The sequence below is a fragment of the Salvelinus fontinalis genome, chromosome 7, assembly GCF_029448725.1.
Source record: "Salvelinus fontinalis isolate EN_2023a chromosome 7, ASM2944872v1, whole genome shotgun sequence".
NCBI lineage: Eukaryota > Metazoa > Chordata > Actinopteri > Salmoniformes > Salmonidae > Salvelinus > Salvelinus fontinalis.
Window position 1 is genome coordinate 60,869,993 of NC_074671.1, and position 24,768 is coordinate 60,894,760.

At 43.9% G+C, this 24,768-nt stretch overlaps 1 protein-coding gene across 2 annotated transcripts in view; it reads right to left on the bottom strand.

The window, feature by feature from the left end:
* Positions 1 to 24,768, bottom strand: part of LOC129859945 (receptor tyrosine-protein kinase erbB-4-like) — a 600,299-nt gene that overhangs the window by 161,582 nt on the left and 413,949 nt on the right. The window lies entirely within an intron of this gene.

Genomic DNA, 24,768 nt, shown 5'->3' on the forward strand with positions numbered 1-24,768 from the left:
CAGGAGAGACTAGAGGAGTCTGTGTTAGTGATGACTGGACCAAAGGAGAGACTAGAGGAGTCTGTGTTAGTGATGAGGCAGCTGTAGAGGAGTCTGTGTTAGTGATGACTGGACCACAGGAGAGACTAGAGGAGTCTGTGTTAATGATGACTGAACCACAGGAGAGACTAGAGGAGTCTGTGTTAGTGATGACTGGACCACAGGAGAGACTAGAGGAGTCTGTGTTAGTGATGACTGGACCAAAGGAGAGACTAGAGGAGTCTGTGTTAGTGATGAGGCAGCTGTAGAGGAGTCTGTGTTAGTGATGACTGAACCACAGGAGAGACTAGAGGAGTCTGTGTTAATGATGACTGAACCACAGGAGAGACTAGAGGAGTCTGTGTTAGTGATGACTGAACCACAGGAGAGATTAGAGGAGTCTGTGTTAATGATGACTGAACCACAGGAGAGATTAGAGGAGTCTGTGTTAGTGATGACTGGACCACAGGAGAGACTAGAGGAGTCTGTGTTAGTGATGACTGAACCACAGGAGAGATTAGAGGAGTCTGTGTTAGTGATGACTGGACCACAGGAGAGACTAGAGGAGTCTGTGTTAGTGATGACTGAACCACAGGAGAGACTAGAGGAGTCTGTGTTAGTGATGAGGCAGCCATAAAGGAGTCTGTGTTAGTGATGAGGCAGCCATAAAGGAGTCTGTGTTAGTGATGAGGCAGCCATAGAGGAGTACAGTATGTACGGTGTAGTTGCTGAAAGGGTCTACATGGAACAAGGCAATGTCAGGCAGGATAGAGAGACCCAGAAGTGTTGATTACTGAACACACTAATAAATGCAGACACACACACAAATAGTCACACACACACACACACACACACACACACACACACACACACACACACACACACACACACACACACACACACACACACACACACACACACACACACACACACACACACACACACACACACACACACACACACACACACACACACACACACACACACACACACACAAATATATCCCAATGTCATAACGAGTAAAACACACCCCATGGGTAGGTTAGATGAACAAGCTAGCCTTTAGAATAGGCAATTACAGCCTGTCACAATACATCTGTTGGCCCTTCAAACTGAAGGACTGAGCCTCCAGTTACACCAGGTGTTTGGTTGTGTTCCATAGGGAACACTAGTCCCTATATAGTGAACTACTTTAGACCAGGTCCCACAGGGAACACTAATCCCTATATAGTGAACTACTTTAGACCAGGTCCCACAGGAAACACTAGTCCCTATATAGTGAACTACTTTAGACCAGGTCCTACAGGGAACACTAGTCCCTATATAGTGAACTACTTTAGACCAGGTCCTACAGGGAACACTAGTCTCTATATAGTGAACTACTTTAGACCAGGTCCTACAGGGAACACTAGTCCCTATATAGTGAACTACTTTAGACCAGGTCCTACAGGGAACACTAGTCCCTATATAGTGAACTACTTTAGACCAGGTCCTACAGGGAACACTAGTCCCTATATAGTGAACTACTTTGGACCAGGTCCTACAGGGAACACTAGTCCCTATATAGTGAACTACTTTAGACCAGGTCCTACAGGGAACACTAGTCCCTATATAGTGAACTACTTTAGACCAGGTCCTACAGGGAACACTAGTCCCTATATAGTGAACTACTTTGGACCAGGTCCTACAGGGAACAAGGTGCCATTTGGGACACACTCTTTGTCTCTCTGCCCCATCCATTCTTAGGTCTTAGTGTTGCTTTTAGTTAATCTAAAATCACCTCTGGAGCCTTGGGAGTCTCCTTGGTGTGGAGTGTTTTGAAGAACGACAGAGAAACAAGAGAGAGAGAGAACGACAGAGCAACAAGAGAGTGAGAGAGAACTGAGAGAGAACGACAGAGAAACAAGAGAGTGAGAGAGAACTGAGAGAGAACGACAGAGCAACAAGAGAGTGAGAGAGAACTGAGAGAGAATGACAGAGCAACAAGAGAGTGAGAGAGAATTGAGAGAGAATGACAGAGCAGCAAGAGAGTGAGAGAGAAGTGAGAGAGAACGACAGAGCAACAAGAGAGTGAGAGAGAACTGAGAGAGAATGACAGAGCAACAAGAGAGTGAGAGAGAAGTGAGAGAGAACGACAGAGCAACAAGAGAGTGAGAGAGAAGTGAGTAGTGAGAGACTGTTAACACTATCCATCTTTAAAGGCCTTACCTCTAAGGAGTGAATTTGTTTAGGTGTCCTCCGTAATCATTAGGACAGTGAAGCATTGTTTCTTCTTATAGCTCTATTCTCCAACAGTTTGGATTTGAATTGGACTATTACTATTCTATTAGAGATCGTTTAGGGCCCGCCTCCTGAAACATGTGGACCCACTAATGGAAACAAATCTCAAAGCTCCAGGGCTGACCCGATAGAAGGCTTTGAGCTAAAGCTCCAGGACTGACCCGATAGAAGGCTTTGAGCTAAAGCTCCAGGACTGACCCAATAGAAGGCGTTGAGCTAAAGCTCCAGGGCTGACCCGATAGAAGGCTGACCCGATAGAAGGCTTTGAGCTAAAGCTCCAGGGCTGACCCGATAGAAGGCTTTGAGCTAAAGCTCCAGGGCTGACCCGATAGAAGGCTTTGAGCTAAAGCTCCAGGGCTGACCCGATAGAAGGCTTTGAGCTAAAGCTCCAGGACTGACCCAATAGAAGGCGTTGAGCTAAAGCTCCAGGGCTGACCCGATAGAAGGCTTTGAGCTAAAGCTCCAGGGCTGACCCGATAGAAGGCTTTGAGCTAAAGCTCCAGGACTGACCCGATAGAAGGCTTTGAGCTAAAGCTCCAGGACTGACCCGATAGAAGGCTTTGAGCTAAAACTCCGGGACTGACCCGATAGAAGGCTTTGAGCTAAAGCTCCAATGGCAGCCGTGCGGTTCCCAAGGCGGATAACACATCTGAGCGTGGGCATTGCCACGAGCCCGCTGGGAAAGAGGGAAAGACCTGAACGGGCTGTAAGAGGGAGGGAGAAAGGGAGGGATGGAGAGAGGGAGGGATAGAGGGAGGGTCGGAGGGAGAGGGACGGAGAGAATACCCTGTGCAGGTGCCGTAGAGGTTTTGAGACTTTCTCTGTGTCACATTGTTATGGTCACCTGTCATATATTTGCAATGTCATTAAATGTGTTCTTCTACAGCCCATTCTGAAGTAGAGTGAGGAGGAGTGTTGCGATCACATGACCTGTATCTTACATCATGTCTGGTAGGAGTGTGAAAGTGTCCCGGGGTTAAGAAAACGAGGAAAAGTCCATGACTGTGTACTGAAGCAGAGGAACTAGGATTTGGTTTAACGATCTGCATCTGAGCGGATACGTGACATGTTATGTAATATACAAATTATTACAAGGGCATGTAGTTTGCACTGCTTTGGTGAATCACTATACAGAAACACAGCATAGAGATGTTTAGTTCTGCTGGTGCCTTTTATAAAGCTCTCTGACTCTCTCTCTTTGCTGATCTAAGGCTGCTGCGATATATTTTCTCCACACAGCAATGCTCGGCATGCAGCGCATTTGAAGATGGGAGATATGTTTTAATCATTCCATTCATTATTAATGGAGGACTCCTCCCTCCATCACGCTCCGCTCCCACAACAGGACGGAGAGAGCGCGGCTATTAGCATTAGCCACAGCGGCTCCCCCATTTGATCTTTGTGTAATTACAGCAGTTTTTACAGATGACATCACAAGCGCCGTGTGAAGCAGAGAGGGGCCCAACACCACTCCCAGAGGCTTTGTGTTTTTTCTCTATTTTTCTATTCCGTTTTATTTTCCATGAGTCAAGAAAGTATGTGTGTTTTGAGTTTCGGGTCTATTTGTACAGTCAGTGGGGAAATAATAATCATCAAGAATTCCTCTGAAGTACACACGGCCTTGAAGCAGAAGTATAAAATAAATACGTCCAGGCAAAGTCTCAATACTTTGCCTATTTCCATACTATAGTGACTTCCAACGGGAGTTTCTTAGAAAAGAAGGTCCTAGCAATGCTGACCTATAAAACCTGGTGAAGATGTCCTCTTTTCGATCCCCTCTCTTGTTATGTCCATATAGAGCGACTGTATTAGTCCTCTGTTGATTTATCAGCTTACATTTGGGTTCTTATGTTGGATCTAAATAACTTTTTGTTGGTTCCATCAATATTTCAAAATAGAGAAAAAAAATGGATGTGTCTAAATCTTAAAATAATATATTATTGATGCGTCTTTGGGTGCAATTGCCTGGGGCGATCTTACTAGAATGACAAATGATTGCCTTTATATACATCTTGTATAATAGACACCTAGAGAGCAGTCTATGAACTTGGAGTGTCAGCAACCAAAGATTTGGGTTTGCTTACTTAAATATAGTGCCTTCAGAAAGTATTCACACCACCTGACTTTTTCCACATTGTATCGTGTTACAGCCTGAATTTAAAATGGGTTTAATTGAGATATTGTCACTGATCTACACACAATACCCCATAATGTCAAAGTGGAAATATGTTTTTAGAAATGTTTACAAAATAATAAAAAATGAAAAGGTGAAATGTCTTGAGTCAATAAGCATTCAACCCTTTTGTTATGACAAGCCTAAATAAGTTCAGGAGTAAAATGTTGCTTAACAAGTCACATAATAAGTTGCATGGACTCACTGTGTGTAATAATAGTGTTTAACAGGATTTTTGAATGACTACCTCATCTCTGTATCCGACATAGAATTATCTCTTAGGTCCCTCAGTCGAGCAGTGAATTTCCCACAGATTCACAGATTCAACCATAAAGACCAGGGAGGTTTTCCAATGATTCGCAAAATAAAGGTACCTATAGGTAGATGGGTAAAAACAACAGACATTGAATATCCCTTTGAGCATGGTGCAGTTATTAATTACATTTCGGATGGTGTATCAATACACCCAGTCACTACAACAATACAGGCGCCCTTCCTAACTCAGTTGCCGGAGAGGAAGGAAACTGCTCAGGGATTGACTATAAAAGAGTTACAGAATTTAATGGCTGCGATAGGAAATAACTGAGGATTGATCAACAACATTGTAGTTACTAGACAACACTAACATACATGGAAGAGTGAAAAGAAGGAAGCATGTTCAGAATAAAAATATTCCAAAACATGCATCCTGTTTGCAATAAGGCACTTAAGTAATGCTGCAAAAAAAAATATGAACTCTTTCACCTGAATACAAAGCGTTATGTTTGGGGCAAACCCAACACAATACATCACTGAATACGACTCATATCATATTTTCAAGCATGGTGGTGGCTGCATCATGTTATGTGAATGCTTTTCATTCACAAGAACTAGGGAGTTTTCTGGGATAAAAAGAAACGGAATAGAGCTAAACGGAACAGGTCAAATCCTAGAGTAAAACTTGGTTCAATCTGCTTTTCAACAGACACTGGGAGACAAATTCACCTTTTAACAGGACAATTACCTAAAAAACTATTTAAAATTGAAGGCCAAATATACACCGACAACATTGAATGTTCCTGAGTGGCGTAGACACACGTTTGACTTAAATCATCTTGAAAATCTATAGCAAGACTTGAAAATGGCTGTCTAGCAATGATCAACAAACAACTTGACAGAGCCTTAATAATTTTTTAAAGAATAATGGGCAAATATTGTGCAATCCATTTGTGCAAAGCTCTTAGAGACTTACACAGAAAGACTACACAATTATATAGCTGTAATTGCTGCCAAAGGTGATTTGAACATGTATTGACTCAGGTGGTTGAATACTGTACTTATCTAATCAAGATATATAGTGCCTTCAGAAAGTATTTATACCACGGAGGCGCGCACACCACCCACTGCTTCCGAGTATATTACTCGCTAATTTCCAATCTCTAGATAACAAGGTACACGAAATTAAGACAACGGCTGCTTTCCAGAGAGACATCAGGGATTGTAACATATTCTGTTTCACGGAAACATGGCTCTCTCGGGATGGAGTCGGTACAGCCACCTCGATTATTCGTGCGTCGCGCTGCAGGATTAAACATCTCTCCGGGAAGAAGAATTGCGGGGGTGTATGTTTCATGATTAATGACTCATGGTGTAATTGTATCAACATACAGGAACTCAAGTCCTTTTGTTCAACTGTTCAGAATTCCTCACAAATCAAATGCATACCGTATTATCTCCCAAGAGAATTCTCCTCAGTTAATGTCACAGCCGTGTACATACCCCCTCAAGCCGATACCACGATGGCCCTCAAGGAACATCACTGGATTTTATGCAAACCGGAAACCATATATCCTGAGGCTGCATTTAATGCAGCTGGGTATTTTGACAAAGTCAATTTGAGAACAAGGCTACCTAAATTCTATCAGCATATTGACAGTAGCACTCGCGCTGGAAATACAATGGATCACTGCTACTCTAAATTCCGCAATGCATACAAGGCCCTCCCCCACCCTCCTTTCTGCAAATCTGACCACGACTCCATTTTGCTCCTCCATTCCTATAGGCAGAAACTCAAACAGGATGTACCAGTGCTAAGGACTATTCAACGCTGGTCTGACCAATCGGAATCCACGTTTCAAGATTGTTTCGATCATATGTTCCGGGGAGCCTCAGAGAATAATATTGACGAATACGCTGATTTGGTGAGTGAGTTTATAAGGAAGTGTATAGGAGATGTTGTACCCACTGTGACTATTAAAACCTACCCTAACCAGAAACCGTTAATTCACAAAAAACTGAAAGAGCGAACCACCGCATTTAACCACTGGGACTGGGAATATGGCCGAATACAAACAGTGTAGTTATTCCCTCCACAAGGCAATCAAACAAGCAAAATGTCAGTATAGAGACAAAGTGGAGTCGCAATTCAACGGCTCAGACACGAGGCATATGTGGCAGGGTCTACAGACAATCATAGACAGCAAAAGGAAAACCAGCCAATTCACGGACACCGATGTCTTGATTCCAGACAAACTAAACACCTTCTTTGCCCACTTTGAGGATAATACAATGCCACCGACGCAGCCCGCTATCAAGGACTGTGGGGTCTCCTTCTCCGTGGCCGATGTGAGTAAGACATTTAAACGTATTAACCCTCGCAAGGCTACCGGCCCAGACGGAATCCCTAGCCGCATCCTCAGAGCATGCGCATACCAGTTGGCTGGTGTGTTTACGGACATATTCGATCTCTCACTATCCTAGTCCCCACATGCTTCAAGATGGCCACCATTGTTCCTGTACCCAAGAAGGCAAAGATAACTGAACTAAAGGACTATTGCCCTGTAGCACTCACTTCTGTCATCATGAAGTGCTTTGAGAGACTAGTCAAGGATCATATCACCTCCACCTTACCTGTCACCCTAGAACCACTTCAATTTACGTACAGCCCCAATAGGTCCACAGATGATGCACTCGCCATCACACCGCACACTGCCCTATCCCATCTGGACAAGCGGAATACCTATGTAAGAATGCTGTTCATTGACTATAGCTCAGCATTCAACACCATAGTACCCTCCAAGCTCATCATTAAGTTTGAGGCCCTGGATCTCAACCCCACCCTGTGAAATTGGGTTCTGGACTATCTGAAGGCCCACCCCCTAGGTGGTGAAGGTAGGAAACAACATCTCCACTTCGCTGATCCTCAACACTGGGGCCCCACAAGGGTGCGTGCTCAGCCTGTTCACCCATCACTGCGTGGCCATGCATGCCTCCAACTCAATCATCAACAGTAGATGATACAGCCTACAGGGAGGAGGGGAGGGCACTCGGAGTGGGGTGTCAGGAAAACAACCTCTCACTCAGTATCAACAAAACAAAGGAGAGGATCATGGAATTCAGAAAAGTTTGAAGTTCCTTGGCGTACACATCATGAACAAAACTGAAATGGTCCACCCTCACAGACAGTGAGGTGAAGAAGGTGCAACAGTGCTTCTTCAACCTCAGTAGGCTGAAGAAATTTGGCTTGTCACCTAAAACCCTCACAAACTTTTATAGATGCACAATTGAGAGCATCCTGTCGGGCTGTATCGCCGCCTGGTACGGCAACTGCACCGCCCACAACTGCAAGGCTCTCCAGAGGGTGGTGCGGTCTGCACAATGCGTCAAACTACCTGTTTTATTTTGGGGTAACCGAGTCCTCAGGTCAATGGAATAGACAGGTTATAATTTGGGGTAACCGAGTCCTCAGGTCAATGGAATAGACAGGTTATAATTTGGGGTAACTGAGTCCTCAGGTCAATGGAATAGACAGGTTATAATTTGGGGTAACCGAGTCCTCAGGTCAATGGAATAGACAGGTTATAATTTGGGGTAACTGAGTCCTCAGGTCAATGGAATAGACAGGTTTTATTTTGGGGTAACTGAGTCCTCAGGTCAATGGTATAGACAGGTTTCATTTTGGGGTAACTGAGTCCTCAGGTCAATGGAATAGACAGGTTTTATTTTGGGGTAACTGAGTCCTCAGGTCAATGGAATAGACAGGTTATATTTTGGGGTAACCGAGTCCTCAGGTCAATGGAGTAATTTTCTAAGTATCACTATGAGGTAAATGAGCTAGTTGTGTGGACTATCCCTTTAATTCCCATTCTCTTTATGCACATTCCCCCATGGTATAATTGTGGTAGTATGTCTGCCACAGCAGGGTGGTGTGAGTGGGTTGGTTAAACAATCAGCATATAAAATGAACACATACTGTACAGGTCCCACTGCCTTTACACTCACATCCACCATTCTACTGTCAGCAGACAATTAGCTATAATGAACAATAAACCAATCAAAATAATGTGATAAACGGAAGCTTTTGTTCACCATTCCACTACATGGAACTTGTGAAGCAATCTTTGTTGAGGTCCAGTACATACAGAAAGGAAATGAAATGCTTGATGACCAGTTGTGTAATTGGTCATTGGAGGTTGTGGATGACTATCAACAACGAGTCAATTTGATTGGAGGCAGAACCAATGGAACATGTTGTTGATGACACACCGCTGCACACTCTGTTCTTTACCTCCTGTTGCTGAGTGATTGAGCACTATACCACACCTAGGTGATTCAGAGGGATCAGTCTCAACAGTATAAAGTGGCTTCTTTGTCTACTTTCCTTAAGGGTGAGTCAGAGGAAGAATCTCAGTAGTCTAAAGTGGCTTCCTTGTCTCCTTTCCTTCTGGGTGAGTCAGAGGAAGAATCTCAGTAGTCTAAAGTGGCTTCCTTGTCTCCTTTCCTTCTGGGTGAGTCAGAGGAAGAATCTCAGTAGTCTAAAGTGGCTTCCTTGTCTCCTTTCCTTCTGGGTGAGTCAGAGGAAGAATCTCAGTAGTCTAAAGTGGCTTCCTTCCTGTCCTTGTCTCCTTTCCTTTTTCAGTACAAACTGCCATAACTGGCTGGATGAGAGCTAGCTTCCATCTGCACTGACAGTGACTGAGTTTTCAGATCAGCTTAGATGAAAGAAAGGAGCCAAGGAGAGGAAGCCACTTTAGACCATTGAGACGCACCCTTCGAGCAGAGAGACAGAGACAGAGACAGAGACAGAGACAGAGACAGAGACAGAGACAGAGACGTAGAGAGAGAGACAGGGAGAGGGAGAGGGAGAGGGAAAGGGAAAGGGAGAGGGAGAGGGAGAGGGAGAGGGAGAGGGAGAGGGAGAGGGAGAGAGAGAGAGAGGGAGAAGGAGAAGGACAGAGAGAGAGAGAGGGAGAGGGAGAGGGAGAGGGAGGGAGAGAGAGAGACACTGAATGGTTCGATTTGCTTTCTGCACACGGGCACAGGGGCATATAAACCAGATGGGGAAGCTGGATTCAGTACTCTCTTTAGGGGCTCGCCGAGCCATTTGGCTCTGCTCCAAATGGGCAATTTTATCGAGCGGGACGATATCTGCTGTGGCAAAAAGAAGACACATGAACAAAAACTAAAAAGCAAAGTGGGAAAGCGGGAGAGAGGATTATAAAAATGTTTTAAATAAGCAAATCATCAGCACAGAGTGTCTTATTGGGGCTGTTATGACTACTGTGTTTGGGAAATGATTATACCTAAAGCACCACACAAATTGATGAATTTAAGACACTGTAAAACATTTTTTATATAGATTCCTTACGACTTCTGTTCAGAGAAATGGATACAGCCTGGGCCAAGTACTGTAGAACCAAAGAGCTAACTGATTAGGATCCTATAGAAAATGAAGAAAGGCCAGAAAAACCACAACTAGAAATGCAGAAGCCTCCTACTGTATATGGATATCAAGTCAATCAATCAAGTTTATTTTATATAGCCCTTCAGCTAATCATCTCGAAGTGCTGTACAGAGACCCAGCCTAAAACCCCAAACAGCTAGAATGCAGGTGTAGAAGCACATAGTATTAAAAAAATACACAGCGGTTCTGGAAATATACAAATGACCTTTTAAATAGGTCAAATAATCAACATATTCAGCAGATTATGCTAAATGACATAATCTGACTAAAAACACAGCTTGTGTTTTTAGTCAGCATCTGTTACCAGGAGATAGATTAACACCCCAAATCAGACATGTCACTTCTGAAAGATTAAACCAACTGATATACTGCCTCTCCTTAATGAAATAGATATCAACAAAAATGGTTTCTTGCAAATAATTTGGTTTTAAATCAAAACCCTACATTATGCTGTTTCACAGAAGAAACTCCACAGCTGGCAATTTCACAATTCATGCAAGTGATGGAACAACGCTTGAACGTGTTGACTGTTTGAAATATCTGGATTTGAGGATAGATTCTGAATTATCTTCTGGAAAGCATATTGATTATATTAGGAAAGCAATGACCTATAAGCTTCGGTTACAATACGGATCTAAGAATTGTTATACTGCAAGAGAGAGTTGTCATACTGCATCCATTAGAAAGACCTTAGTATCTCAACTGCTGCTTCCTGTCCTGGACTGTAGTGACATCATCTATCAAAACAACCCAGACCTTACTTTATGAATGAGATGTCATTTATAACCATCTTTGCAGATTCCTTCTTGGAGGCCCTTATAAGGCATCATTGCACAATGTCTGAATCACTAAATGGACTGGCAATCCCAAATAGAAGACAGCTGCATTGGTACCAATTGATTTGTAGATGTATCAAGCTCAATGTCCCTGTATATATTAAGGACAGCTAACTTTATAGCACTCACACTACTGCTTTCCACAACAGCAGCCATTACACATTCCACGGGTACATCATCATGTCGGAGTAAGATATTTCAGATACAAAGATCCAACTGACTGGAATCATTTACCTAAAGAAATCAGGGCATTAAAATCACACAGTGAATTTAAGAAAGCCCTATTTCAAATGTTCAGAACAAACTGTTTTGTGTTTTTAACTAACAGAACCATCCCCATGTGAAGATATTTGTAAATATGTGTCAGTGGAGGCTGGTGGGGGGAGCGATAGGAGGACAGGCTCACTGTAATGGCTGGAATGGAATACATTGAACGGTACCAACTAGATCAAACATATGGAAACCACACGTTTGACACCGTTCCATTGATTCCATTCCAGCCAATACAATGAGCCTGTCCTCCTATCGCTCCTCCCACCAGCCTCCACTGATATGTGTGTATACATATTATAGGTATTTAGTTGTAGTAGTAGTTAAAAATGTTGTTGTTAATAGTTGTAAGCCTATTAGTAGTTGTACAACAACTCTTTCATGCTGTTAATGTCTTTTTATTATTATTATAATAAGAATAATAATTATTTCATTGTTATTATTATTAGACAGTAGTTGCTGTATTACTCTTGTTACTAAGTATATATATATATTAAAATTGTTTTTAGACACTCTTGAAAACTAAATGGTTCATCTCAAGAGATTTCATCCTCCAAAATGTCAAGTAAATATCTAAATACTGGGAAACACACCAGGCGGCAATTAGCATTGGAGAGGTTGATTGGAGGGGGATTCCACTACCAGCTTGGAGTAGAGGGTGGAACTGCCTAATTAGCAGAACGAGAAGCAGGGATGCTTTTCTAATCAATGTAATCAGATGCAACAGCATAGAACGTGAGTCTATATCCGAAAGTGCCTCCATGTAGTTTAAAGCAGCGGTGTATAATACTGGTCCTTAAAGGTGACAGTGTCTGCTGGTTTCTGGGCTCACCTTATAGTCAGAGACTGAGTAGCACCTGAGAAACCAAGTGTGTGGTCTCTCGTCAATCAACAAATTACATTTAATAATCAATGAATAAGGAAAACCAGGACAGTTGTGATAGGTTAAGAGTTACATGCTCCTTGTGTAAACACACAGTCTAAATATTTGATATGGAGTGTCATTAACATAGATGATGTTATAAGGCAGTTAAAACTGCCATATATACACTTTCATTGCCAGTTGTATATCCTTGTCCTCCTGCTTATTATCTACGGGGTATCCATTTCACAATGCAGTGGACTTGAGGTGGGCTGAGCCGGAGAGCACTAGCGTTAGGTAAGACTGTTGTTTAATACATTACGTGTAGTAACATGCTGAATATAGTATTACCCTGCTGAGATATGATATCCCCCTAGATAAGGAGCAGTGGGTGGTGGACTTGCAAATGAATCCCATTCATTTTTTGATGATACGTAGTGCATAATGCATAGCATGCACACCCCTGTTTCCTCATTATCGGGAAAAAAGAGGGAAAAAGACAAAAAAGGGAGGGGTAGACAGAGAGCTAGCCTCGTCGGTAAGACTACAAGCGCTAGCCTCGTCGGTAAGACTACAAGCGCTAGCCACGTCGGTAAGACTACAAGCGCTAGCCTCGTCAGTAAGACTACAAGCGCTAGCCTTATCGGTAAGACTACAAGCGCTAGCCTCGTCGGTAAGACTACAAGCGCTAGCCACGTCGGTAAGACTACAAGCGCTAGCCTCGTCGGTAAGACTACAAGCGCTAGCCTCGTCGGTAAGACTACAAGCGCTAGCCACGTCGGTAAGACTACAAGCGCTAGCCTCGTCGGTAAGACTACAAGCGCTAGCCACGTCGGTAAGACTACAAGCGCTAGCCTCGTCAGTAAGACTACAAGCGCTAGCCTTATCGGTAAGACTACAAGCGCTAGCCTCGTCGGTAAGACTACAAGCGCTAGCCACGTCGGTAAGACTACAAGCGCTAGCCTCGTCGGTAAGACTACAAGCGCTAGCCTCGTCGGTAAGACTACAAGCGCTAGCCTCGTCGGTAAGACTACAAGAGCTAGCCTCGTCGGTAAGACTACAAGCGCCAGCCTCGTCGGTAAGACTACAAGCGCTAGCCTCGTCGGTAAGACTACAAGCGCTAGCCTCGTCGGTAAGACTACAAGCGCTAGCCACGTCGGTAAGACTACAAGCGCTAGCCTTATCGGTAAGACTACAAGCGCTAGCCTCGTCGGTAAGACTACAAGCGCTAGCCACGTCGGTAAGACTACAAGCGCTAGCCTCGTCGGTAAGACTACAAGCGCTAGCCTCGTCGGTAAGACTACAAGCGCTAGCCACGTCGGTAAGACTACAAGCGCTAGCCTCGTCGGTAAGACTACAAGCGCTAGCCACGTCGGTAAGACTACAAGCGCTAGCCTCGTCAGTAAGACTACAAGCGCTAGCCTTATCGGTAAGACTACAAGCGCTAGCCTCGTCGGTAAGACTACAAGCGCTAGCCACGTCGGTAAGACTACAAGCGCTAGCCTCGTCGGTAAGACTACAAGCGCTAGCCTCGTCGGTAAGACTACAAGCGCTAGCCTCGTCGGTAAGACTACAAGAGCTAGCCTCGTCGGTAAGACTACAAGCGCCAGCCTCGTCGGTAAGACTACAAGCGCTAGCCTCGTCGGTAAGACTACAAGCGCTAGCCTCGTCGGTAAGACTACAAGCGCTAGCCTCGTCGGTAAGACTACAAGAGCTAGCCTCGTCGGTAAGACTACAAGCGCTAGCCTCGTCGGTAAGACTACAAGCGCTAGCCTCGTCGGTAAGACTACAAGCGCTAGCCTCGTCGGTAAGACTACAAGCGCTAGCCTCATCAGTAAGACTACAAGCGCTAGCCTCGTCGGTAAGACTACAAGCGCTAGCCTTATCAGTAAGACTACAAGAGAGTAAGGGAATTATATACAATTTTTCCCAGTCAGTCAGACAGACATACAGACAGACATACAGACAGACAGGGGGAGGGGCAGCAGAACTATCCACTATACATGCCAGCTTCTCAAACAAGCGCATACAGTAGCAGTGCTCAGACCCCAGACATTTTACAGTCAGAAATCTGGAAACGACTCCAAAAACATACGTTTAGAGAGAAATAGAGACAACAAGAGACAGAAAGAGAGTGAGGTGAAGGATTAGAGGAAAACACTGAGACATAGTGATAGAAAGAAGAGAGAGAGAGAGAGATAGAGGAGGAAGGGACCGCGGGGTGGCACAGGAGAGAACAGTGAGGATGAGCGGACATTTGAGAGGAGACGGGGAGAGAAAGGAGAGAAATCCCACTTTCTCCTTATTTCCTGGTGAGGTGGCTGGAATCAAAGACATCACACTGATTTACTAGCAGAAGATGTCACCGTGCCCTGAATACTTTGAGGTCCTACAGAGTCCTTTATCACTGTACCCAGACTAGCTTTACTAAACTCTACTTACAAAGTTGATGTATGAGCAAGGTGGATCGCATATTTAACGCTCCCGTGTGGCGCAGCGGTCTAAGGCACTGCATCTCAGTGCTTAGTTGTGATACCACGGCTGTGTGATTCTGTCCTAATATGGACACCATACACACCATGAACACATTATTCTGTCCTAATATGGACACCATACACACCATGAAAACATGACTCTGTCCTAATATGGACACCATAGACACCATGGATGCATGTCGCTGTCCTAATATGGACATCATACACACCATGAACACATTATTCTGTCCTAATATGGACACCATACACACCATGAAAGCATGATTCTGTCCTAATATGGACACCATACACACATTATTCTGTCCTAATATGGACACCATACACACCATGAAAGCATGATTCTGTCCTAATATGGACACCAAGGACACCATACACACCATGGATGCATGATTCTGTCCTAATATGGACACCATGGACACCATACACACCATGGATGCATGACGCTGTCCTAATATGGACACCATGGACACAATACACACCATGGATGCATGACGCTGTCCTAATATGGACACCATGGACACCATACACACCATGGATGCATGACGCTGTCCTAATATGGACACCGTATTGCCACTGAGTCTCAGATCACCTCTCTATCTGATGCAGCTGAAGGTCTCTGCTCCCCACTCTGCTCTCTTCCAGGGGACATACTCATAATGCCCAGAGCACAGCAGAGAAACGCAGTCTGATCCAGCTGAAGGTCTCTACTCTCCACTCTGCTCTCTTCCAGGGGACATACTCATAATGCCCAGAGCACAGCAGAGAAACGCAGTCTGATCCAGCTGAAGGTCTCTACTCTCCACTCTGCTCTCTTCCAGGGGACATACTCATAATGCCCAGAGCACAGCAGAGAAACGCAGTCTGATCCAGCTGAAGGTCTCTACTCTCCACTCTGCTCTCTTCCAGGGGACATACTCATAATGCCCAGAGCACAGCAGAGAAACGCAGTCTGATCCATGCTAAGAGAAAAGGGCCAAAACCAATAGAAGTACATTTAAAAGATTCAAGGCTACAGTCTAGTGGTGAATGCTGCATAATCGACCTGTCCTTTTACTTTACGTAAGAGAGAGACAGAGAGATATAGAGAGATGCCGATTCACGACATGGTGTGGGCAAAGGTGGTAGAATTCACACAAATGATTCACCTGGACTGGGCACTTTCTCAGCCTCTTTATGTGTCTCATCCTCCCTGTGGTGAGCCATCATTCCAAGGTACGTCAGCAGGAGGGCTATCAGACAGCCTATAGGGAGGAGGTCAGAGACCTGGCCGTGTGGTGCCAGGACAACAATCTCTCCCTCAAAGTGATCAAGACAAAGGAGATGATTGTGGACTACAGGAAAAGGAGGACCGAGCACGCCCCCATTCTCATTGACAGGGCTGCAGTGGAGCAGGTTGAGAGCTTCAAGTTCCTTGGCGTCCACATCACCAACAAACTAACATGGTCCTAGCACACCAAGACAGTCGTGAAGAGGGCACGACAAAACCTATTCCCCCTCAGGAGACTGAAAAGATTTGGCATGGGTCCTCAGATCCTCAAAAGGGTCTACAGCTGCACCATCGAGAGCATCCTGCCTGGTTGCATCACTGCCTGGTATGGCAACTACTCGGCCTCCAACCGTAAGGCGCTCCAGAGGGTAGTGAGTACGACCCAGTACATCACTCGGGCCAAGCTTCCTGCCATCCAGGACCTCTGTACCAGGCAGTGTCAGAGGAAGGCCCTAAAAATTGTCAATGACTCGAGCCACCCCAGTCATAGACTGTTCTCTCTGCTACCGCATGGCAAGCGGTACCAGAGTGCCAAGTCTAGGTCCAAGAGGCTTCTAAACAGCTTCTACCCCCAAGCCATAAGACTGTGAACATCTCATCAAATGGCTATCCAGACTATTTACATTGCCCCCTCTTTTATACTGCTGCTACTCTCTGTTATTATCTATGCATAGTCACTTTAATAACTCTACCTACATGTACATATTACCTCAATTAACTTGACTAACAGGTACCCCCTGTACTTTTTGTAGGTATTTTTTTAAACTGCATTGTTGGCTTGTAAGTAAGTATTTCCCTGTAAGGTCTACTACACCTGTTGTATTCGGCACATGTGACAAATACAATTTGATTTGATTTGATTATGATAGCAAAAACTTTTTAAATAAAGTGTATTGTAATAAAAATAAAAGCTTTTCTTCCTTAGAATTGTGATCATATCATAAATACACACATTTGTTGATTGTGAGAAACTTATTTTGCGACCAAGTTACAGACCACTTCAAGGCTCTTGCTCGCCTCCCGCTAACTCCTTTGAAAGAGCTGTCTGTGTTACACATGAGTCTCAGACTGCAGTCCATCTACCAACCAATAAAAGCTTATCTAAGCTTCTATTATGTATGATGATGCATTGCCTACTGGTTATAACCAGACACCCCCGACACTTAATAGACTGGTTATAAACAGACACCACAGACTGATGACTTATTAGATGGGGTATAACCAGACGCCACAGACACCTGACTTAATAGACTGGTTATAACTAGACACCACAGACACCTGACTTAATAGACTGGGTATAACCAGACACCACAGACACCTGACTTAATAGACTGGTTATGAACAGACACCACAGACACCTGACTTAATAGACTGGGTATAACCAGACACCACATACACCTGACTTAATAGACTGGTTATAACCAGACACCACTGACACCTGACTTAATAGACTGGGTATAACCAGACGCCACAGACACCTGACTTAATAGACTGGTTATAACCAGACACCACATACACCTGACTTAATAGACTGGTTATGAACAGACACCACAGACACCTGACTTAATAGACTGGTTATGAACAGACACCACAGACACCTGACTTAATAGACTGGTTATGAACAGACACCACAGACTGATGACTTAATAGACTGGTTATAACCAGACGCCACAGACACCTGACTTAATAGACTGGGTATAACCAGACACCACAGACACCTGACTTAATAGACTGATTATAACCAGACACCTGACTTAAGATACTGGTTATAACTAGACACCACAGACACCTGACTTAATAGACTGGGTATAACCAGACGCCACAGACACCTGACTTAATAGACTGGGTATAACCAGACACCACATACACCTGACTTAAGAGACTGGTTATAAACAGACACCTGACTTAAGATACTGGTTATAACCAGACACCTGACTTAATAGACTGGTTATAACGAGACACCACAGAGACCTGACTTAATAGACTGGATATAACTAGACACCACAGACACCTGACTTAATAAACTGGTTATAACCAGACGTCACAGACACCTGACTTAATAGACTGTTTATAACCAAACACCACAGACACCTGACTTAATAGACTGGTTATAACCAGACACCTGACTTAATAGACTGATTATAACCAGACACCACAGACACCTGACTTAATAGACAGGTTATAACCAGACACCACAGGCACCTGACTTAATAGACTGGTTATAACCAGACACCACTGACACCTGACTTAATAGACTGGTTATAACCAGACACCACAGACACCTGACTTAATAGACTGGTTATAACCAGACACCTGATTTAATAGACTGGTTATAACCAGACACCACTGACACCTGACTTAAGAGACTGGTTATTAGCAGACACCTGCCTTAATAGACGGGTTATAACCAGACACCACAGACATCTGATTTAATAAACTAGTTATAACCAGACACCACAGACACCTGACTTAATAGACTGGTTATAACCAGACACCACTGACACCTGACTTAATAGACTGGTTATAACCAGATACCGCTGACATCTGACTTAAGAGACTGGTTATAACCAGACACCTGACTTAATAGACTGGTTATAACCAGACACCACAGACACCTGATTTAATAAACTAGTTATAACCAGACACCACAGACACCTGACTTAATAGACTGGTTATAACCAGACACCGCTGACATCTGACTTAAGAGACTGGTTATAACCAGACACCTGACTTAATACGCTAGTTATAACCAGCCACTGTAGTGAACAACCTAATTGATTAATATCTGACACCTGGGGAGTAAAAAGTGTCAAGCAGATGTGTAGACCTCTACATGTATAGACTGGTTATAACCAGACACCACTGTCAAGCAGATAGACAGACATGTCTCTACATGTATAGACTGGTTATAACCAGACACCACTGTCAAGCAGATAGACAGACATGTCTCTACATGTATAGACTGGTTATAACCAGACACCACTGTCAAGCAGATAGACAGACATGTCTCTACATGTATAGACTGGTTATAACCAGACACCACTGTCAAGCAGATAGACAGACATGTCTCTACATGTATAGACCTGCGTGTGCTTCATACGCTGCTGCATGACTAGCTTCATTCCTCTTCAATGTAACTAAATGCTTCATTCCTCTTCAATGTAACTAAATGCTTCATTCCTCTTCAATGTAGCTAAATGCTTCATTCCTCTTCAATGTAACTAAATGCTTCATTCCTCTTCAATGTAACTAAATGCTTCATTCCTCTTCAATGTAACTAAATGCTTCATTCCTCTTCAATGTAACTAAATGCTTCATTCCTCTTCAATGTAACTAAATGCTTCATTCCTCTTCAATGTAACTAAATGCTTCATTCCTCTTCAATGTAACTAAATATTTTATTCCTCTTCAATGTAACTAAATATTTTATTCCTCTTCAATGTAACTAAATGCTTCATTCCTCTTCAATGTAACTAAATGCTTCATTCCTCTTCAATGTAACTAAATGCTTCATTCCTCTTCAATGTAGCTAAATGTTTTATTCCTCTACAATGTAACTAAATGCTTCATTCCTCTTCAATGTAACTAAATGCTTCATTCCTCTTCAATGTAACTAAATATTTTATTCCTCTTCAATGTAACTAAATGCTTCATTCCTCTTCAATGTAACTAAATGCTTCATTCCTCTTCAATGTAACTAAATATTTTATTCCTCTTCAATGTAACTAAATGCTTCATTCCTCTTCAATGTAACTAAATGTTTTATTCCTCTTCAATGTAACTAAATGCTTCATTCCTCTTCAATGTAACTAAATGTTTTATTCCTCTTAAATGTAACTAAATGTTTTATTCCTCTCAAATGTAACTAAATGCTTTTTTCCTCTTCAATGTAACTAAATGTTTTATTCCTCTTCAATGTAACTAAATGTTTTATTCCTCTTCAATGTAACTAAATGCTTCATTCCTCTTCAATGTAACTAAATGCTTCATTCCTCTTCAATGTAACTAAATGCTTCATTCCTCTTCAATGTAGCTAAATGCTTCATTCCTCTTCAATGTAACTAAATATTTTATTCCTCTTCAATGTAACTAAATGCTTCATTCCTCTTCAATGTAACTAAATGCTTCATTCCTCTTCAATGTAACTAAATGTTTTATTCCTCTTAAATGTAACTAAATGTTTTATTCCTCTTAAATGTAACTAAATGCTTTTTTCCTCTTCAATGTAACTAAATGTTTTATTCCTCTTCAATGTAACTAAATGTTTTATTCCTCTTCAATGTAACTAAATGCTTTATTCCTCTTCAATGTAACTAAATGCTTTATTCCTCTTAAATGTAACTAAATGCTTTCCTTCTGGTCAAAATAGTTAGACATTTCTGAGATGTAGTCACTTTGGAGGACACCAGCTATTGGACCCAGTACAAATCTGAAATATTTTATATGATGCATTTCCTATTCAACAAAACTGTATGAATGAGGCTTGAAATCCCTTATATGCTTTCTAAATATATTATAATCCAACTATAAAACCACTATAAGATTTCCCATTCATTATAACTGTAAAATACATATTCATATTTTCAGTGGTAGAGAAATTGTGCATCTTTTCTAAAGGTCTCTCTTGATCAAAATATTTGCCCCCACCGCTGTGAACGTCACACAGAGCATCACACAGAACGTCCCACAGAACTTCACACAGAACGTCACGCAGGTCTTCCTCTGTGTGACACAGAATGTCACACAGGTCTTCCTCTGTGTGACACAGAACGTCACACAGGTCTTCCTCTGTGTGACACAGAACGTCACACAGCTCTTCCTCTGTGTGACACAGAACGTCACACAGGTCTTCCTCTGTGTGACACAGAACGTCACACAGGTCTTCCTCTGTGTGACACAGAACGTCCCACAGAGCATCACACAGAGCGTCTCACAGAACGTCACACAGAGCATCACACAGAGCATCACACAAAGCTCTAGCTTGGCTTCCTGAATTCGTTAAGAACTCTCCTTTCATCTCATATCCGTCTACGACAACCAGAAAGTGTTTTTTGTTTAAAATCTATGAATTACTTTGATAAAGTTGGCTATAAATCTATCTCTGAATGTGTTAGAGTGACAAAAACAAGACCCACTGTAAGGATTGCAGGCATGTGCTTCGCCAGTTGCTGTGACGTCAGGTTCAGCCAGGAGTTGATGGACAGTTGCAAGAGCAAATGAAACGATAGGAGGGACAGCCCAGCTTCAAGTGGCATCAGATTTCACATTCTACGTGAAACAGGCAGAAGAGATATACATTGCTACTGCTCAATGCAAGCCATTTCAATCTGCGGTGTCTACAGATCAACTTATAAGCGGAAATGTCAGTCGGAACCTGTACCAGAACCATGCAGGTCCCCTAAGGGGACTTTACATCTATTAACCTCTAACGCCTACCAAACCCGGATCCGGGAGTACCCCCATCACAAAAGCTGACTAGCTTAACCTAGCCTAAAGCCACAGGGATATCATATAATAAAATGTTCATGAAATCACAAGTCCAAGACACCAAATGAAAGATACACATCTTGAGAATAAAGCCATCATTTCTGATTTTTAAAATGTTTTGTCATTGCTTTATTGAGAGAATACAGATAGAGATGAGGAGGCAGACGCAGGGATTGAACCCCGGTCTCTGGGATGAGATACATTCGAGAGCTCCAGATGTGTGACTACTAGGCCACAGTTTCTACAACTATCTTTAATTCATCTTGGCTACAGAACATGCCACATCATGGGCCGTTCATTGTGACTCACAGTACTCACAGGACTTCAAACTACTCCATGAAACAACCTAGTATCCGAGCCGTCGACTCTGTAAACAGAAAAGCTAATTAACTGAAACACGTGGCTTTTTCCCGAGCCATTTCATCTCCCTGCACAAAAGAGCGTCTGACTTAATTTGTCTAAATATGAAATTCGGGTGCAAAAAATGATATTAAAAGAGCGGGGTATTAAATTGGCTTCAGCTGTGGGTGGGTGGAGCGGTAGGAAACTCTCTGCCACATTCTCCCCCTTCCTTAACCCTCCACCTTCTCCCCCTCCCTCCTAAGGCTCTGTGGACCACTTTTTCAACCACTTTGAAAAGAAGGTCGACAACATCCGCTTTCCATTTACTCTGTCTATTGAGTCGACTGGTCCCACTCACACAGAACTACCCTACGCCTTGACCTCTTTCTCCCCTCTGTCTCCAGATGAAATCCTGTGACTAGTGATGTCCGGCCCCCTGACAACCTGCCCACTCAACCCCTTTCAATCTTCCCTTCTTCAAACTATCTCTGGAGATCTTTGCCCATTCCTCACTTCCCTCATCAACTCATCCCTGACCACTGGCTGCGTCTCCTCCCCTCCTCAAGATACCAACATACAAACCCTCTACGGACCGGTATTCCTTCTTTCTTTTCTTTCCAAACTTTGACCAACTCTCTCGCTATCACTCCCAGAATGATCTTCTTGACCCTAACCAGTCAGGCTTCAAGACTGGTCACTCAACCGAGACCGCTCTCCTCTGTGTCACGAATGTTCTCCGCAATGCCAAAGCTGACTCTCTCTCTCTGTTCTCATCTTCCTAGATCTATCTGCTGCCTTGGACAACCGTGAACCATCAGATCCTCCTCTCAACCCTCTCAGGGCTGGGTGTCTCAGGCTCTGCACAGTCTTGGATTGCATCATTCATGGCGGGCCACTCCTACTAGGTGACGTGGAGAGGATCTGTGTCTGCCCAACATAGTCTCGCTACTGGTGTCTCCCAGGGCTTGGTTCTAGGCCCTCTCAATTGGTCTCTATTCACTTGGCTCCGTCATATCCTCACATGGTCTCTCCTATCATTGTTATGTGTATGACACTCAACTACCTTCCCCCTTCTGAGACCCAGGTGGCGACTCACATCAGGCCAACATCTCAAGCTCAACCTTGACAAGACAGAGATGCTCTTCCTCCCGAGGAAGGCCTGCCCACTCCAAGACCTCTCCATCACGGTTGACAACTCAACAGTGTCCCCCTCCCAGAGTGCAAATAACCTTGGCGTGACCCTGGACACCCTGTTGTTCTCTGCAAACATCAAAGCAGTGACTGCAGATTCATGCTCTACAATATCTGCAGAGTATGACCTTACCTCACACAGGAAGCGGCGCAGGTCCTAATCCAGGTACTTGTCATCTCCTGTCTGGACTACTGCAACTCACTGTTGGCTGGGCTCCCCACTTGTGCCATCAAACCCCTGCAACTTACGCCGCAACCCACCTGGTGTTCAACATTTCCAAATTCTCCCATGTCTCCCCCCTCTTCCGCACACGGGCTTCCAGTCGAAGTTCACATCCACTACAAGACCATGGTGCTTGCCTACGGAGCAGCCAGGGGAACTGCCCCTCCCTACTTTCAGGCTAGGCTTAAACCCTACACCCCAAACCGAGCACTTTGTCCTGCCACCTCCGGTCTCTTGACCCTCCCATCCTGACGGGAGGTCAGCTCCCGCTCCAGTCAACGCTGTTCTCTGTCCTGCCACCTCCGGTCTCTTGACCCTCCCATCCTGACGGGAGGTCAGCTCCCGCTCCAGTCAACGCTGTTCTCTGTCCTGCCACCTCCGGTCTCTTGACCCTCCCATCCTGACGGGAGGTCAGCTCCCGCTCCAGTCAACGCTGTTCTCTGTCCTGCCACCTCCGGTCTCTTGACCCTCCCATCCTGACGGGAGGTCAGCTCCCGCTCCAGTCAACACTGTTCTCTGTCCTGCCACCTCCGGTCTCTTGACCCTCCCATCCTGACGGGAGGTCAGCTCCCGCTCCAGTCAATGCTGTTCTCTGTCCTGGCATCCCAACGGTGGAACCCCCTTCCCCCTGACGCTAGGACAGCAGAGTCCCTGCCCACCATCCAAAGAAAAAAACTACAATTTCAAAGAGTATCTTAACTAATCCCACTAACCCCCCATAACAAAAATAAATATAATAAATATCACCCTTGCCTTTCGTGAACTAACACTCGCACTTGACCTATAGCCTACTAGCGCTGACGTTTCTGATAGCTACCATCAGAAAAGTGGTGTCCCACCTAGCTACTTTAAGATGAATGCACTAACTATAAGTCACTCTGGATAAGAGCATCTGCTAAACAACAAACATTTTAAAATGTGTGATGCGAAGGTTGAACACAACCATTTATTTTAAAAGAAATGTCAGAGGATTCTTCTATTCCATGACATTATAATACATTTTCTGTGTATTCTGAAACTATTCCGCCACTTAGCAGAATTAAAGATTCTACATTATTACAATTTGCTTGGTTTCGTAAAAGCACAATCCGTGAGACCCACTGCTGTTCAATGGTAATTTGTACAGCCATTGGTTTTGAAGAGTATAAACACTTTATGGGCATGCCTAAGCTGCCTTAGGCTATAATAACCTCATATTTAACTCTCTTTTAATGCTTTACAATATATATTGTACACCTTTCATGAAAATATCTAGGACTGACAGTCTTTGCATCCATAGCTCAGTCAATGGATATGATAGTGGTATCATTCCCCCAGCCCCATACCTCAGCACAGCATGGAGAACAGAGTTATCATTCCCCCAGTCCCATACCTCAGCACAGCATGGAGGCCAGAGTTATCATTCCCCCAGCACCACACCTCAGCAATCCATGGAGGCCACAGTTATCATTCCCCCAGCACCACACCTCAGCAATCCATGGAGGCCACAGTTATCATTCCCCCAGCACCACACCTCAGCACAGCATGGAGAACAGAGTTATCATTCCCCCAGCCCCATACCTCAGCACAGCATGGAGAACAGAGTTATCATTCCCCCAGTCC